The 15788-nt window shown below is 39.6% G+C and overlaps 1 protein-coding gene across 10 annotated transcripts in view; it reads right to left on the bottom strand.

Moving 5' to 3' along the window:
- The window catches only part of LOC124171505, a 247691-nt gene that overhangs the window by 199721 nt on the left and 32182 nt on the right, over positions 1–15788 (bottom strand). Inside the window, exon 1 of one of the 10 annotated variants that reach the window (XM_046550685.1) lies at positions 6971–8061. The exons of the other annotated variants lie outside the window; for them this stretch is intronic. The gene's annotated coding sequence lies outside the window, so the exon portion shown is untranslated. Of the gene's footprint in view, positions 1–6970; positions 8062–15788 lie in introns of those variants that run through there. 10 annotated transcript variants of the gene reach the window in all.

Below are 15788 nucleotides of genomic sequence, written 5' to 3' on the forward strand. Positions count from 1 at the left end.
GAATCCGGTGGGGTCGTAAAGGAAGCTGTGGGAACTAGAAATGGAGGATCGACAGGATACGCACTCTCTCGCCAGTAAGCGATGATGTAGTCCATCTCGATTTACCTTTTCATAACTCATTAATATTGACCAAAAAACATTTAAATGTATCCCTATTTACTGAGAAAAAGATAAAATCGTGATAAAGTGGCATCGCTCTTTTCAAGATTTATTTTGAGAAATAAATAGAATAAAATAAAATGTTTTCGTAACCCTACATGATTCAATACAATATACAACCCCCCCAAAAATGTCACGAAATAGCTGTGAAGTTTTGTTCTTTATTTTTGTACGCATTTAATATCCATTGTTTCAATAACGAATAAAATAGCTATTGGATGGAATCATGCAGCTTGTGGATTTTTTCGCTGACACTTCGAGGGCATTAGTAATAGCCTTGAAATATGCGCTCATACGGGAGAATGATAAACTAGGGAGTAGAGAATTATGCGGCCGTACGCGGGGTCCCGATTTCAAATCCATAGTGAAGCCTTTGCTCATCCCGACACAAACATTCTAGCTGAATGAGCCGGCACAGGAAAGAGACTAGCCTCAAACCTTGAATGTGTGAATCAGATTAGATTTCGACGAGTTTACTTTACGGAAATTCATTATGATAAGATACAAACAGCCGTAGTAATGTCTCCATTCTTACGGTCGAGGTTAAACCACAACCGACACAGTGGCACCGGAAGAATACAGACATTGGAACCTCGACACCGCGGAAACCTACGTAGTCACAGCCGTAGTAATTTTCTGCACTTATTAATTTACTCATTATTTTATTTAATGAATATTTAAATATTTAATGAAAAATGATGGAAAATTACTACAGCTTTTTCTATCATATTGAATGTGCGACCTTCACTTACTTGTGTGGCTTATTCTGAGGTGATTTCTAACCTCGTCTGTCCATACCAACCTACGGATTGAATCATTGATATTCCATGATGTAAAATTATGACAGAAGCATAGAATTTTCACAAAAAGACAGGGGGGAATGATTGCTGCGATTACTCATCGAGCGTTACTCTTTCAGCCGAAGTAATGTGCACCTGGAGAAGGTGAGAGTACGATAGGAAGGGAGTTGCTGTGAAATGCGATGGATGGGGTTGGAAGGGGATGGGGCGGGCACAAGTGGGAACCAGACAATGGAGTGGAGAATGGATGGCGTCCTGCCACGCGGGAGAGAAGCATGTCCTTCGAACGGAAAGTGATTGCCATCCCACAGAAGCCCTTAAGGAAACGCACCGAACTGTATGAACATCAAAAAATGACTGTTATCAAGCGACTCTGCACCATTACTCAAGCGGAAATACGAACGATCTTCCCTAGAATTTGTAATCAGAACCGAGGGCCCTGTCCTATGTTTTCCAAAGAAAACAGCTGGTAAAGAAGTCGTATTGATAGAACACTATTAAAATTTCACCAGAGAAAACTGCCTCCAACTTATTTCGGAAAATAATGCTACGCAAAATTGAATGCGATGAAATGGATTGAGCTATGCTTCGATAAAAATGAATAGCAAAATTCCACTATCGAGCACCCATTCCGATATAGTTAATGGCTGATTATGGCTCGGAATAATTTTTAATATTCACCTTGCACGAGATGAGTGATGGAATGACTTCAAAGTTTGCTATCTTTATTAAAAATACTTGTATTATTTTGATGGCCGAACCAAAACATTGTTAAGATGAAACTAAATATAACACTGGCACCTCAAAACGTGCTTTGGACTCTTATCTTGATACCAAATCCCTCGCTACTTCCTCTCCTTAAAATTTTCACTCCCTATACTCAAATTCGCAATGCTGACACCAGGTCTCTCTCCAAATTTCTTCTCCCCAAGTTCATACCCTTGAAACGTCCCTCCCACCAATCCTCCGGCAAGCAAACGATATCATGTGATTTAAGATTTTGATCTTTTCCGCGTACAAATAGGGACCATAACACCTGCGATAATGTAGCTCCAGGAAAGCTTGACTCTGAATAGACTCTACACGTATAGTTGATATGTTACTTTAAGTTCCAATACTAGCCATCTGCATGAATTTATTGGCATTTTATAACAAATGCACGAATCAGTTACCACGTTTACTTTTCGTCTTCTATTACTAATTAATAGTTTTATTTGCATGCCAGCTTGTTCGTGTCCTCAGAACTCTCCTAGTTTCTGGCCTGACCGCATATTGCTGTCCGGTGTACTTGGCCTGTGTCCTGCTGGCGAAGATGCACGCTATACGCCCGTCTTGTTTAGCTTTAAACCATCCATCTCTGATCTTTACATAAAAATAAAAAAGGAATCGAGAGAAAACCGCACCCATTTATGACATTATAGCATTCAAACTAGATATTAGAATAGAACGAAACTGGCTAAACTAAAGCAACTCGTACATTGCGCTGCATAAGATTGCTGCGTATACATTATATATTGCTTTAAATCACGGATATAAACTAAATAAACCTACTGGATAAAAATAATGCACTCCTCAAGCACCAAGACAGTGCTTGAATTTTCGGCAAAATCAGTACTGTCTTGGGCCATTTTCCATCGCCTTTAATGAATGCATTATTTGTTATTGTTATACAGTTTGTTTGTTGATAATAGTGTCCGTTTCCCTACTTAAAGCGCACGATTTAAGTGCATTCTCCGCAGTAGTATTTGGAATGCATTCAAAGAAAGAAACCTTTCAGTGCACTTATTGCAGTGCCCAGCGATTGCATAATAAGAGTCATTCGTAGCAATATTTATTAATTTTAGTTTCTGGTGATTATTTTCCATTGCCATTATATCTGTTTTTCACATATAAAAGTGAATAAGACCATATTGCGTCCACACGCTTGCCGCGTCGCCGTACTCTCCGCCGCCGCCGGCCAGATCCGGAGTCGAAAAAACGATTTAAAATTCGGGGTTGCAAGTTGGTGCAAGGTTTAACTTTAGATGCACAATATAGAAACTTCAAAGTATCAGTCACTTGGCGGAAGTCCGGGGTAATGTATACTTTTTCTCTACGTTTATGTAAAAAGGGCTAAAAACAGGCTCCATCATTTTGTTATATGTCTCATCTACATCTAAATTACCCTGCGAGCCATCTCTAGGGTGTTTGGCAGGGGGTGATCAATCACCAGCATGCAGCATGCATTTGGACTCCCACATGCACACCACACCGTCCAAGATATGTCTATGGTCATTGATGAAACAAACTCTTTAAAAACCCTTCCAATTAAATAAAAAGCAGTGTCAATTAAGACGGTATGACAGTTTTGTCGATAAAACTATTCATGAAACCAGTGAAGGACGATAAAGTTGGCAATTTTCCGAAAAAATCGAGGGTGGTCGTTTTTCGCTAAATTTGTTCAACTTTGACCTCACATATATTGTTAACGTGAAGCACAGGAGAGAAATAATCTGGAGAGTTATGCACACTTTATTTGGGAATATGTATGCGAATTTTCACCTTCCAAGCTCAAAAAAATCGAATTTGAGGGTTTGGCCAGCTTTTTTCGATTCTAGCCCACTGTGCGACGTTTCCCTTTGGAAAGAGCGCGCAATCCCACTGTCGCTGTCCCGACAACCGGAGTGGCCCTAGCCGTGATGACCCGCAAGTCGCTAAAGCGGAGCCAGCCAAGAGGGCAAGGACACGCCTCCGTCACGTGTGGGGCAATGAACGTCGTGGACATTAACCAAAAGACAGAGGGGCGGGAGGGATAAAATAGAGAGATGACCGGGGAAGTGGGAAGAATTTAACTTGAAAGTTCGGAACAGTGAACGCGGTCAACGGATATCTGTGCCGCTCCAATTTCATGATCGCGGAGATGATGAAATGTCGATGGGAGAGGGGAGGGGTTCTGTGGTGTAGCGGATGCCGAGTCTAGGCGAGTGACTAAGGTGAGTGATACATTAATTGCGTAAAGCCTTAATTCAAACGTTCTGAGCGCTGGTTGTAAGCCTCATCAAAGACGTGAACATCGTCCCTGTTGTACTTCTGCATTGAATGTATCATCATCTCTATCTGAGGAAGCGACCAAGTAGATGCGAGAGTGATGATATCAAACTGCTTTATGACCTTTTCTTACCGAAGATAACAGGGTGCTTCCTAAAGTCCCTTACTGCAGAAAATTAAATAGTTAATTCTGTAAACGAATGTATTTTTACGAAAACACGAAACAATTTTCATGAATATGAAAAGTTACAAATAAACAGCTCAGATATACAAAGATACAAAAATAGTACAGTCATCAATGTTAAGAATATTTTACGTCTAACAGCACTACCCCTAAGCTGAATATTGATTCTATAGACGGTCTTAACAAGCTATGGATTGAAAGAAAGGGCTCATACTAACCATAAGTGTGACGCGATTAGTTTTTCATTAATTTAAGAAAAAATGGTCACACATATGCAAATACTTCAGGGATTATTGAGAAATAAATGGTAATATTTGGAATTTACCAACGAAACCTAACAGTAAGCAAATTAGTGATTCTATGGGGTTGCCATTAAGTATGACTGACGGGACCTTAGAAGGAAAAGTTACGGGAAAACTTTCTTCAACTTGTGCGCAGGGGAACGTACAAAATTATTTTTATGACAGATTAACAAAATGATCAAGATCACGACAATGCAGTGTTGAAAATTACTTGGAATCAGCCACATGTATTCCTTGACACAAGGAATAAGAGGAATGCAGTAAGATGGATTGCAAATGTGTCGAGGAAAAGTCTCAGAAGAAATTATTTATCAAGTTGGAAAGATGTGCCCAATGAAAATGTAGCGAAGTACAGGATATAAATTTTTTGGGCGTACAAAGTATTTACATGGGTTAAGAGATCATTTAAAAGATATAAAAAATTGCTCATACATTGCCTTCCGGAAAAATGTCAAGATATACATCGAGTCGTGATATACGATTCGTGTTAGATAGAATCGGTATATTTATATTTACATGCAAAAAATTGGTTTGAAATGCAAAGCACCCGTTCAAAGCTATATTATCCATTAATATCACTCCCTCGAATCTTTAGATACTCAAAGCCACCCACATTTACTCAGGCAAGAAAAAATACTAATTCATCCTCCACGCATTATTGCTCCTGATTACAATCTAGCGTCCAATTGAACACACTATCCTCTCGAGTGCTATTAGACATTTTATTGCTAGCCATCCAAATCACCCTCATCATTTCTATTGCTGCTATAGCGTCATTGCAGAGAAAAATATAAACGCTCCACCTTCGAAAGCTCTGAGGATATGCAGACAAAAAATAAGTACCTATCCTGAACATTGTTAGCAGCGAACAAACATTCGAATGAGGAATTTATGAGAGCAGTTATTCTTTCTTTTATAACGGTTACTTCTTAGCGATATACCGGGTAATTCATACGTTACCATAATAAAAGTGGTCCTCCATGATAGACTGAAGAAAGGTGTTTCCTTACCTGGAAAGAAGAATATGAAAAGTTACAAACAAATACCATTAAATCTTTTTCAAATTCTTTAAGAGTAAAATTAGATCATTGTTAATATATTTGATCTAGATTCATCGCGATCATTATACATCTGAGTGCCTAATTTCAACCAGCCATACAGACAAATTCTTTCGAAGAAAAATTTCCTCAGCCCTTCGCTTTTGACTGCAATTGTCTCATAAAGGAAAATATGCGGCATGCGTGCTAAACTTTTTGCATGAAAACATTTTTTGAATGAAATTACTCTGTAAAACTCTGTACAAGAGCCCTGGGTCAGGGGAAGAGAGGCCGTATAGTGGCTTCACCAGGACCGGGTAAAATAAAAAACAAGTCAAGTCAAGGTTGGCAATGGATTAATTAAAAAAACGCATGAATATATTAATAAAACGAGTGAATATAGACGTTCAATATTATTCACTAAATGCATTAGAAGCTAAAAATGAATGGTATTCAATTTGGAAGCGAGACAAAACATTTCCATCGGATTAGTGGGAAGAATTTCTCCATGTTCCCTTTGCTACCTGCTAACCAGAAGGAAAAATGGGTACAAATAATATTCCTTTGGGCGACGTGACACTCTCCCGATTCCCCCTCTACTCCGTTAACAATCCTCAGTAAAACTCTTCTCCCCTCTTAACGAGGACTGCCCCTCTCAAAAATGTTGAGCATGAGTCAATGGTTGACAAAAGATCACTTTATAACGCAATTCTCGCGGGGCAAATAAACCAAAAAAACGCCCTCTCGCGAAAGCGGCTTCGATTAAGGGAACGTTTTGTCTCCCCTCAAGATCGTCTCCGAGGCATGATCACTTGAAAGATAATACAACCGGGTGTACCAGAAGGGGTTTCTGGCGAGTGACGGAGAGTGAGAATTGAAAAAAAACACAGTCGAGCAGAAAGAATTTAGACCGGAAGCGTTTAGAAAATATCCACCTACGATTATCTAGCATTGTGCTGGAGAAGAAATCTATTGTAAGGCTTCCGATAATAACCGACCTTTCTATCACACTGGTGCAATCTGATTTACTTTGCATAAAATAGGTACAAAGTAAGACAAGTCATGCTGTTATAAAATCTTTGGTGATATTGAATTTAAAAAAACATTGTGTTACGGTTTATGAAAGAGGACCTAAGTACCAAATGTCAAAATACGCCATCTAATGATTTTGTCTCTTACCACATTTAAAAATATGAAAATGCGGAAATTTAGATAAAAAGTACGTCATAAAATTACTCGTTCCGTAGAAAATTTGTCAGACTGTATGCGCACACTGCAGAGTACGAGTCTTGTCGGCATTATTTAATTCCAAGATAAATTTATGAAAAAGACAAAGGTAACATATATACGCAAAAAGAAACATAGTTAAATTTCTAAAGAATTCAATGTGCTCAATCATAAAATTAGAAATACTTTAGCTAAACTTGTGATGGTGATGAAATGGCTACATGATGAATTTACCTGAATTTAGAAGTTAAACCCTGGAGTATGGGCGCTCCTGACGAGCTGCCCTAGGCGCAACGGGCGATCGGGAACTGTCTGGCGGGAGGGAAGTCTTCAATCTTACGGAGGATTCATACGCAGCGGTCACATAGATATGGTTTATCCCGTTCTTGACGTCTTCGAGAGCTTGAATTTCACCAAACACAAAGAGGTGTCACAGGAATACGGCTGAATCACAAAGCGGCCACGCCTAGGTTCAGAGAGGCGAGGGACAGACACAACAGGATAAGGCCGACATCAAGTACCTTATTAATCCGTCGCCGACATCAAACAAAGCTGACAGCAAAAACTGCCCGTGTTTACCCCAACGATATCGAAATGGGACAAAAGATCTATTTTTTCTTATCTCACTTCCACGAAGAAAAATGTCTGATAGTAAGTTCGCAAACCACTAGTTTCCTATCTCTTCCCGTCGTTTAGACTGCAATCTTCCATCAGTGGGTCTAGGAGGAAAATCACAGTTAACCCCTTAACTGGGGAGAGCGACTATAGTCACAAGCGGACTGCGCTCCCCGTGCGGGGAGCGCGACTATAGTCGCGCGTGCCGTCGCGTCGCAATGTTATGCGGAGAAGTCGTGAATATTCATTCTTTCTGCATCATTGCATATTTTTTGCTTTGTCAGAGGCTCTATACCAATATATTTTAAGTACATTGCCATTATTGTGCGATAGCTTTTCTATAAATTTTTTTTCGAAAACGGCATCTCCAAAAATCGGTGGATTTGCTCCCCACCAGGTGAAAGATTAGAAAATTTCTGCCCGCAACCAAGGGGCTAATGACAGCACGAGAACACCACTCCGATACTCCGTCCGCTCAGGCTAGTGGGGGGTCCTTGTCACTGAATCACACAACAGCACTCGAAACACATCGTAGTGGTGCTCTCCTCCCAATCGGCACAGTAGCCGGCAACACTTCCGTGCCCGACACGGGGACTGAACGAAAAAAAAAGAACCACGCCGCGAGAACAAAAACATCAACAACACCACGGCACGTGACGTTCGTGAAGCCTCCGCGGACGTCGCATGCTTGTTCTTACTCGCGGCCGCCGGCACAGACTGATGCGATTATAGTGGGACAGCGAAGCCGTCCCCATGGGATAGATTCTCATCTTCCCTCCGCAGTCAAAGCCTTCTCCTCCGAGAACCTATCGTCCGCCCTCCCCTCCCGCGCTTATCCACCCCCCTCCACCGCCCTTCCCTCCGAGTGCTCCGCCTACCTCCCTATATCTGCACCTGCGTAACCACGCGGCGAAAAACCCACCCCTCCCCGCCCTTAGCCCCCCCCCAACCCTCACGTGCTACCCCGTCCTCTCAACGGCCCAACTCGTTCCCGCCCCCCGCGCTGCCCGCCCTATACCACCACACTACCACCCGTGAGGAGGAAAGCACCCTCATCCCCTCCGGTCCCCACCGCTGGCCTTTACCCTTGTTGAATAGGCAAGAAAAAGTACCGGTATTTTTGTGATGAGTTTTAAAAAACAATAATAGTACCACAGAATACTCTGTGATAGTACTGTCCCGATAGTACCGGCGAAAAAATACCGGTATACCGTTACTTTCATAATTGATAAAATATGTAAATAAGTTGAGATTTAACGTTTGATTTACCCTAATTGTTCGGGATTTCGGTAAATTAGCGTAACGTAGAGAAAGAATACACCGAAAAAAATCCTTACCTGGGTTTTTTACGAAAATTTGTCGGAAAAATACATGGAGGCTAGATCTCTAATAGAGAGAAGGGTGATAGCGATGAAGTTTTTAATGGTGATGATTTTGGTGCATACCATTAAATTTGGTGTTTTCCTTGCGTACATGAAGTGTGACGTTCTCTCGGGAACTCTATCAGATGACTTGTTTTCCTACAGCCACCGGTTTTTTTCGGACTCGAGACCAACATTAGAAACGTCTTCTGCCGAGAACTTATGTTGAAAAGTCTTCTCATTCACAGAGCTTACGTTTGCAGCCTGAGATTACCTAGAAAAAGCTCCTCTAATGTTAAGACATTTAATTTTATGACTTTACACGACAAGAATCGGTGTTAGTTATGGCTAAAATACTGCGATCGAATAAAATTTGACGTGCAGGTCGCTGTTCCATTTATGTCAAGGAAGAAATACATGTGTGGACTTCCATAACTTTGACTTATCTTGCCTTATTTGAGTAAATAAATATCGTCTATATCAATAATTATAATATTAGTGTCGAACTCAGTTTTTGTAGAAGTACCGTTAAATTATAAGAAAACAAAAAATAAACTAAGGAAGAAGTGTTAATAATTAAGAGGCAAAATTAATTTGCCCTTCTTTTGGTGGTTCACTTGACTGGTTGTATGTACAAAAACGAGAAACGGATGTACATTGCTAATATATTAAAAAAGTTGATAACCAGTGTAAACAAGCTTAAGCTTGACAGAAATGCCTATATCATTAGAACATCGCTATTCTTCAGTCTCTTCTTACGTTGACCAACTGTATTACTGCTTACATTATCAGTTAAAATTAAAATAAATAGATGGTATTATTTTTAGTACGCTTAAATACAAGCTTGATATATTATCAACATTCAATTGTTTAAGTAGCTGGGTAGGTAGTTGATTGATAACACAAAAGTTGGCAGCGCCGTCGAAGTACCGCTATTTCTAGTACCGGTACCCTGGAGGTACCGCTAAAAAAATACTGGCCGGTACTACCGAAGTAGAAAAAAAAAATAGTACTCGGTACTACCGAATACCGGTATTTTTTGCCCATGCCTATTGTTGAAGCCGTTTGCTTATACCATAGATCTTCTGGGGAGGGCGTTAGCTACCCATCCCACGGTAGAAAAGTGAAGCCGAAGGGGCGTGGCACTTTAGCCCATCTGCCATATTCCTGTGTAGCAGAAATACAAGGCTCCTTAGGGGAAATTCGTCAAAGGAAACTCAATATTTTCCCTACTGACAGCCGGAAAAAGCCCTTCCCACCGATGAGCGAAGATTATTCGTTGAATATAAAACCGGAAAAAAATGTATATTTTGGATGAAATATACGATTCAACCACGGTGCGGCAAATTAAAAATATGACGCACAAAAAGTCACTTTGCCACAGTTGCAACTAATTATCGGCTGTAGGCTGAAAAATAACTAATGAGTTCATGTGAAACACAAAGTATATAAAATTTGATATTCACAGCAGAATTTGTTAAACCAAATTCAATTATGAAAGTAAATAAAAAAGAATAAATGGACTAGAGAAGAATTAGAGGATACTGAATGCTACGATAATAATTACGTTTAATTGCTATTGCGTTCATCACAGATTTTATTTGGCTAATTATCCGTCAAAAATATACATGATCGTGATTCAAGGAAATATGGTTTAGCAAGACATAATAACAACAATAACATCGGGAACCATGCATACCATTACTTATCAACGCTCTACAAAAAAAAAGTATTGACGAGAAAATTGTAGTAGAAAATTGTAGAAGTCAAGCTTCGATTCTTATCACCAGGCATTTTTACGGATATGTAACTTCAATATCTAAAAGTTACATAGTGTAAATCATTTCCGAAACTACTGCTAATAACCTCATGGCCATTAAATCGAAAGGGCTTCCTCATCAAAGGAAAAATTTGAGCTTTAGGAAAGTAAAATATCAGCTAGGAGACAAGATCGAAAGAGATTTCGCATACAATGCCGAGTAAACTGCCATGAAAACAACACTATCTTAAGAAATTGAGGATGGGTCTGGTGAATTTCAACTGCTGACAAATCAGAAAATATTGTCCTTCCCCAAAATCAGACGAACATGCACCGTGGGTAACAGCTGTATTAAATAGTAGTATAGTTTGATAGTATACGGGGCTATCGTACCGTATACTATCAAACTATACTACTATATGCTGTTAGAAATAATAGTTGAATTAATATATTTTCCCCCACCCCATTTCGGATTCCCTATAGTTTCCCTCACTCTTATTACTGCCGCTTTGGAGCTCCTGCCTTCAGCCTTCTCAAGCCTTCGGGGCTTGCTCGTGACTCCTCATACCTTAATTTTAGTAGAAAATTTCTTATCGCGACTGCCAACACATATTATTGACAATCCATTCGGCAAAGGGTCCGGTGAAGTACTTCAAGCAATTATCACATGGGAAAGCATTGATCCGCAATGTTCCCCGCATTGACGCAATTTCCGTGGTTGTGAAAAGGAACCCCCGGCTATTCACATAAAGAAAAACGAACAAGTATATTCTCAGGAATGGTTCAGAGCAGGGGTCTCCAATTCACTTCAAGGGTCTACAATTTAGGGGCTTCAGCATTATCGAGGGATATGAACACAAACTTCACATTTTGCAATTTTTGGCAAAAATAAAGTGAGGTGAGAAAGACAAATCGATTTTTAGGCATGCTTTTTATGGTGATACCGTGATTTAAGCTAAATATTTTGATGAGAGAATTGAACTGACCTAATTCGTTGAGAAAAGTGGAGACGGTGGTAAAAAGGACCAACGGGAACCTCAAAAGAGGACCACAAAGAATTGCTCTTTATGGTCCTCTTGAGGTTCCCTGAAGCTCTACGATTGACCGGGAGTATTCGAGGCAGGAGATCACTCTTGTTCGGCAAACTCCATACCTTTCATTTCTCTCCTTTAACTGTCCCTCCGAGAGGTCCACTACCTTCGCAGTCCGGAAGCCCTCAGCGTCAGTCAAGATCCCGAGTCTGAGTCGCCCCTGGTAGAGCCGTCCACGAGAGAACACGACAATATGCTATTAAAAATACATAATTTATGGAAAGTTATAAATAATTTCGGCAACTATCGGACCAAAGAAATAATTCTTCAATTTTCTAATTTTCACGAGAATCACTACTTTTACCCTCATAGCGCTGCCTAAATTGGTGTACCACAGATCTACTATTTATTAGTATTGATACTGGGCATAAATTGGAACTTTTAAGATACATATGCTTTCAGTATGACTTAGTATAAAATATTTTTTTTAATAATGAAAACTTCAAAAATAAAAAAACTTCAAAAATAAAAAAAACTGCAAGTCTCTTAGCAGACGCTGGGAGTGCTAGCCGGTGAAAATAAATTCATCCCCGATGAAAGTTATTGACCGCTACAGCTATATTATTACATAGATGACGATTTTGAATATTACCTGAAATTACTTAAAAGGAGATAGCTAAATGTTTATTTGACTTTCTTTGATAATCCTTCAGGGTTTCATCAAAGTCATAGGGGGCTACATATTAACATGTATAAAAAATAATTTTGCTATTTTTGAATTTTTGAGCATGTTGCACAGATATACACAAAAATTCAATTGAAATAACTGATTTTTCGTCTGAAACCGCGCCTAAATTCAATTTTCAAGATAGATTTATGCTATGCCACGTAATGTTATGTGCCCATTCATAAGATTTCTTGCCCTGGCTCTCACTGATTTTTAAGCAGGATATTCAAATAATTGATGATATTTCATAAATTACAGGCAGTACAAAACTGCTTAGTGACGGAATCTCTGATCGATTTGGTTGTTAGCAAAATATTTTATTTTGGCATCGTCAAAAACTTTCTTCACATCTCAAATTTAATTTTATATCTCACTTGCGGAAAGCCATAGTGCACTTGAACTGCCTGATATAGCTAGATACACGACTGATATACCAAATTACCATAGGTGGCTACCACTCATTCGGGAATACAGATATTCATTTTGCTAGAATTGACCACGTATTCGGGAAAACAGAACAGTTGATCATCGGCATAGGAAGTAGAAAAGCGCCACTACTCAGAAAGAGAAAGAGGTAGTCTGTACACAAATGGAACGAGACTCCAAGGCGGGCTCACAAGGATGCACTCCTGGGGCAAGCGCTAGCTTTTCACCTCTACACCGCAGAAGGGGGAGGAGGACAAGGAAGGAGAAAGGAAGGAGGCGGCGCCGCGATAGGAACCCGATGACACCTCCAGGGAAAGGATAGGGAAGGAAGAGATGGGATCCCGCACCGTCGCAATGGCGGGCGGGTCCTAACCATAGAGGTTCCTCCTCTACATCTACATCTACAAATTACCCTGCGAGCCACCTCTAGGGTGTTTGGCAGGGGGTGATCAATCACCAGCATGCAGCATGCATTTGGACTCCCTCTATGGTCCTAACATCCTAGCGAAACCAGAAAAAAGCCATTGCTGTACCAGCGATTTTAGTCTGTACAATTGAAGAGAGTGAGAGATAAAATATCGGGTTTAAAGCTAGTGTTGGTAAGAAAAGACTCTTAAAACTGGATATAAACTGATAATTCCCCAGTGTAAGTACACATAAAGGAGATAAGCGGAGCGAAATATTTGGAAAAGTGAAAAAAAGTCGAGAAAAATAAACAGTGCACCTTAATGCATATGAACACCTCAGCTTTGCCAATCATTTCCCGATCACACGTGTGGATTAAAATATAGACGTGCCAATCGCTCAGAAAGAAAGAAAAAACATCCGAACTTTCCTGCCATTGTGTTGGATATCCCTCCTCTTTACGTGAAGTGGAACGAGAATCAGAAAGTTGAGCAGAAGAAGCAGGATGGAGCGAAATATAAGAATTGATAAGTGGAAAGGAGTAGGTGCATTATCCTGACCCATGTAAGGTCATCCCACGCCCCAGGGAATAACGACAAAATTATGCTAATACATAATGCTTTATTATACTGGTATACAAACGGCTTTGTTAATGAAACTTAGTATTTCACCTTAAAATCGGTTAATTTCTCCTTTTAAGTAAGAAAGTTATTCATTTTTCTTACAAATAGGCAGGAAAAACCCTCTAACATATAAATGCAGGCAAATTTTCACTCGGTCATTTAATAAGACAAAAAAACCAAACATGGTTAACAAATGAGCTTAAAGTATAGATAAATAAACAAAATTTATGTAACAGAACATTTAAACCTGCAAAAAGGATAAATATGTATAAAAAACATGTTCAATGCTAGGGCGCTATCCTGATATCAGTCCCGTGGAGAGCGCAAGTAAAAGCAACTCTCGACACTATTATTATTAGAGTATTCTACCGATTAATGTAGGTTTGCATGGAGTACTAAAGAAGTGATCTGGGAGCCTTTACAGCACAGAGCCAACTGAATCCATTCTTAAATTAATAATAAACGTTGTATCACTAAATAGGACATTAATAAAGGACTTAAATGTATCCGTTGAAGAACCTTTCATGATGAAATACTTAGGCGCAATCGAGATATAGGAGAATCGTGATAGGGGACTGCAGCGTATATGTCACTGGGTCATTTACGGTTTAACCTATGCGACATATCCACAACTAGAATTTTTAAATAAAAGACGATAGAGCAAAATTATGGTGACGTATCATTCCTAAAACCCAGAAATAAACATAACAAAAACGACGGTAATTCAAAAACTAAGGCGCTATCATCATTACGTGACCAAAGTAAGCGCATATTAGACCACAATTAGAACAAAACATCTAAAAATGAGTATAGAATTCCATTTAAAATTTTCCACAAACTTATTAATAATGAAGAAAAGGACCGCAATTTTTTAAATTAGATTTAACTCATGCGCGACACGGAAGAAAAAGAATTTAAAGACAATAAAATCAAAGTAGAGTTTTAAATGTGTCATTATCAAAATACTCTATTAGAATTTCACAACGAAACTAATCTACATTACGAGGTAACACATCAAAGATTACGTACACCCATAGCCCATACCGATTTACATTACATAGGGATACCACGAGTCGACAAATACTAGGTCACCCACCCCAAACCACCCCGACGGAAGGTAAGTGACATGAATGGGAAAATATTTTTTCCGAAGACTGTGCCGGGTCTTCAGCTGGATAACACCTTGATTGTAGAAAAACATGTTCAACCAAGGGATGAAAGAGTAAAAACGTCATCTATTTACTATTTCTATTTGTAACCAAGGCCTGGGATGGCCCGACCCACAACCTGCGGAAACCAACTGCATTCCGGAAAAGTGAATTTTTTTTAAATTCTTTATTTTCGCTATTGATTAAAGAAATTTTCTACAGTCATAAAAGAAATAAACACTTTAAAATTTAACTGAAACATATACGAACCAACCGGGAAATAACTGACCCTCAAAAAAATCGAAGTGAATATTTAAATTTGTCATGTTCAAAGCACTCTTTGTGAATTTCACATCGAAACTCATTTACAATACGAGGTAAGATATCAAACATTATGTAACACCCGTAGCCCATACCGCTTTACATTACATAGGGATACCACGAGCCGTCAAATACTAGGTCGCCCTCCCCAAATCACCCGCACGGCAGGGAAGTGACATGAATAGGGTAGTTTCCTTCATCGGAGAAAACGAAAGGCATTGATTGCGATTCGTTACCCACCATTAGTGTATTCGTAATATACAAATTATTTGGTTTTACAAATACCGGTTTAGACGACTGGCAAGGGTCAAATTTTATCCTCATTTGAAAAAGGCCAGATTGGCGCCCATACGATGCCACTCCACGTGACGCCACAAGGACCTAGTTTCTACACGAGAGGATAGAGTTATACATCGTCTGAGGTTACCAATGCATGCATGAGGCACAGAGCTCAGGGAAACAAGTCTTAATAATCACTTATTAAAACTGGCTAAGGTTGGAAAGTTTTCTTCGTTTGATAAGGTATTAATAATCCTTTTTTAAGCCAAGCGCTACCAGCTAGCATGGTACTCAGATACCCGCTAGCATTCTGCGTCGTATCTGCGCTCAGAGCCTCGCCCATGGTCACCTCACAAG

This window comes from Ischnura elegans, chromosome X (assembly GCF_921293095.1).
Source record: "Ischnura elegans chromosome X, ioIscEleg1.1, whole genome shotgun sequence".
NCBI classification, from domain to species: Eukaryota; Metazoa; Arthropoda; class Insecta; order Odonata; family Coenagrionidae; genus Ischnura; species Ischnura elegans.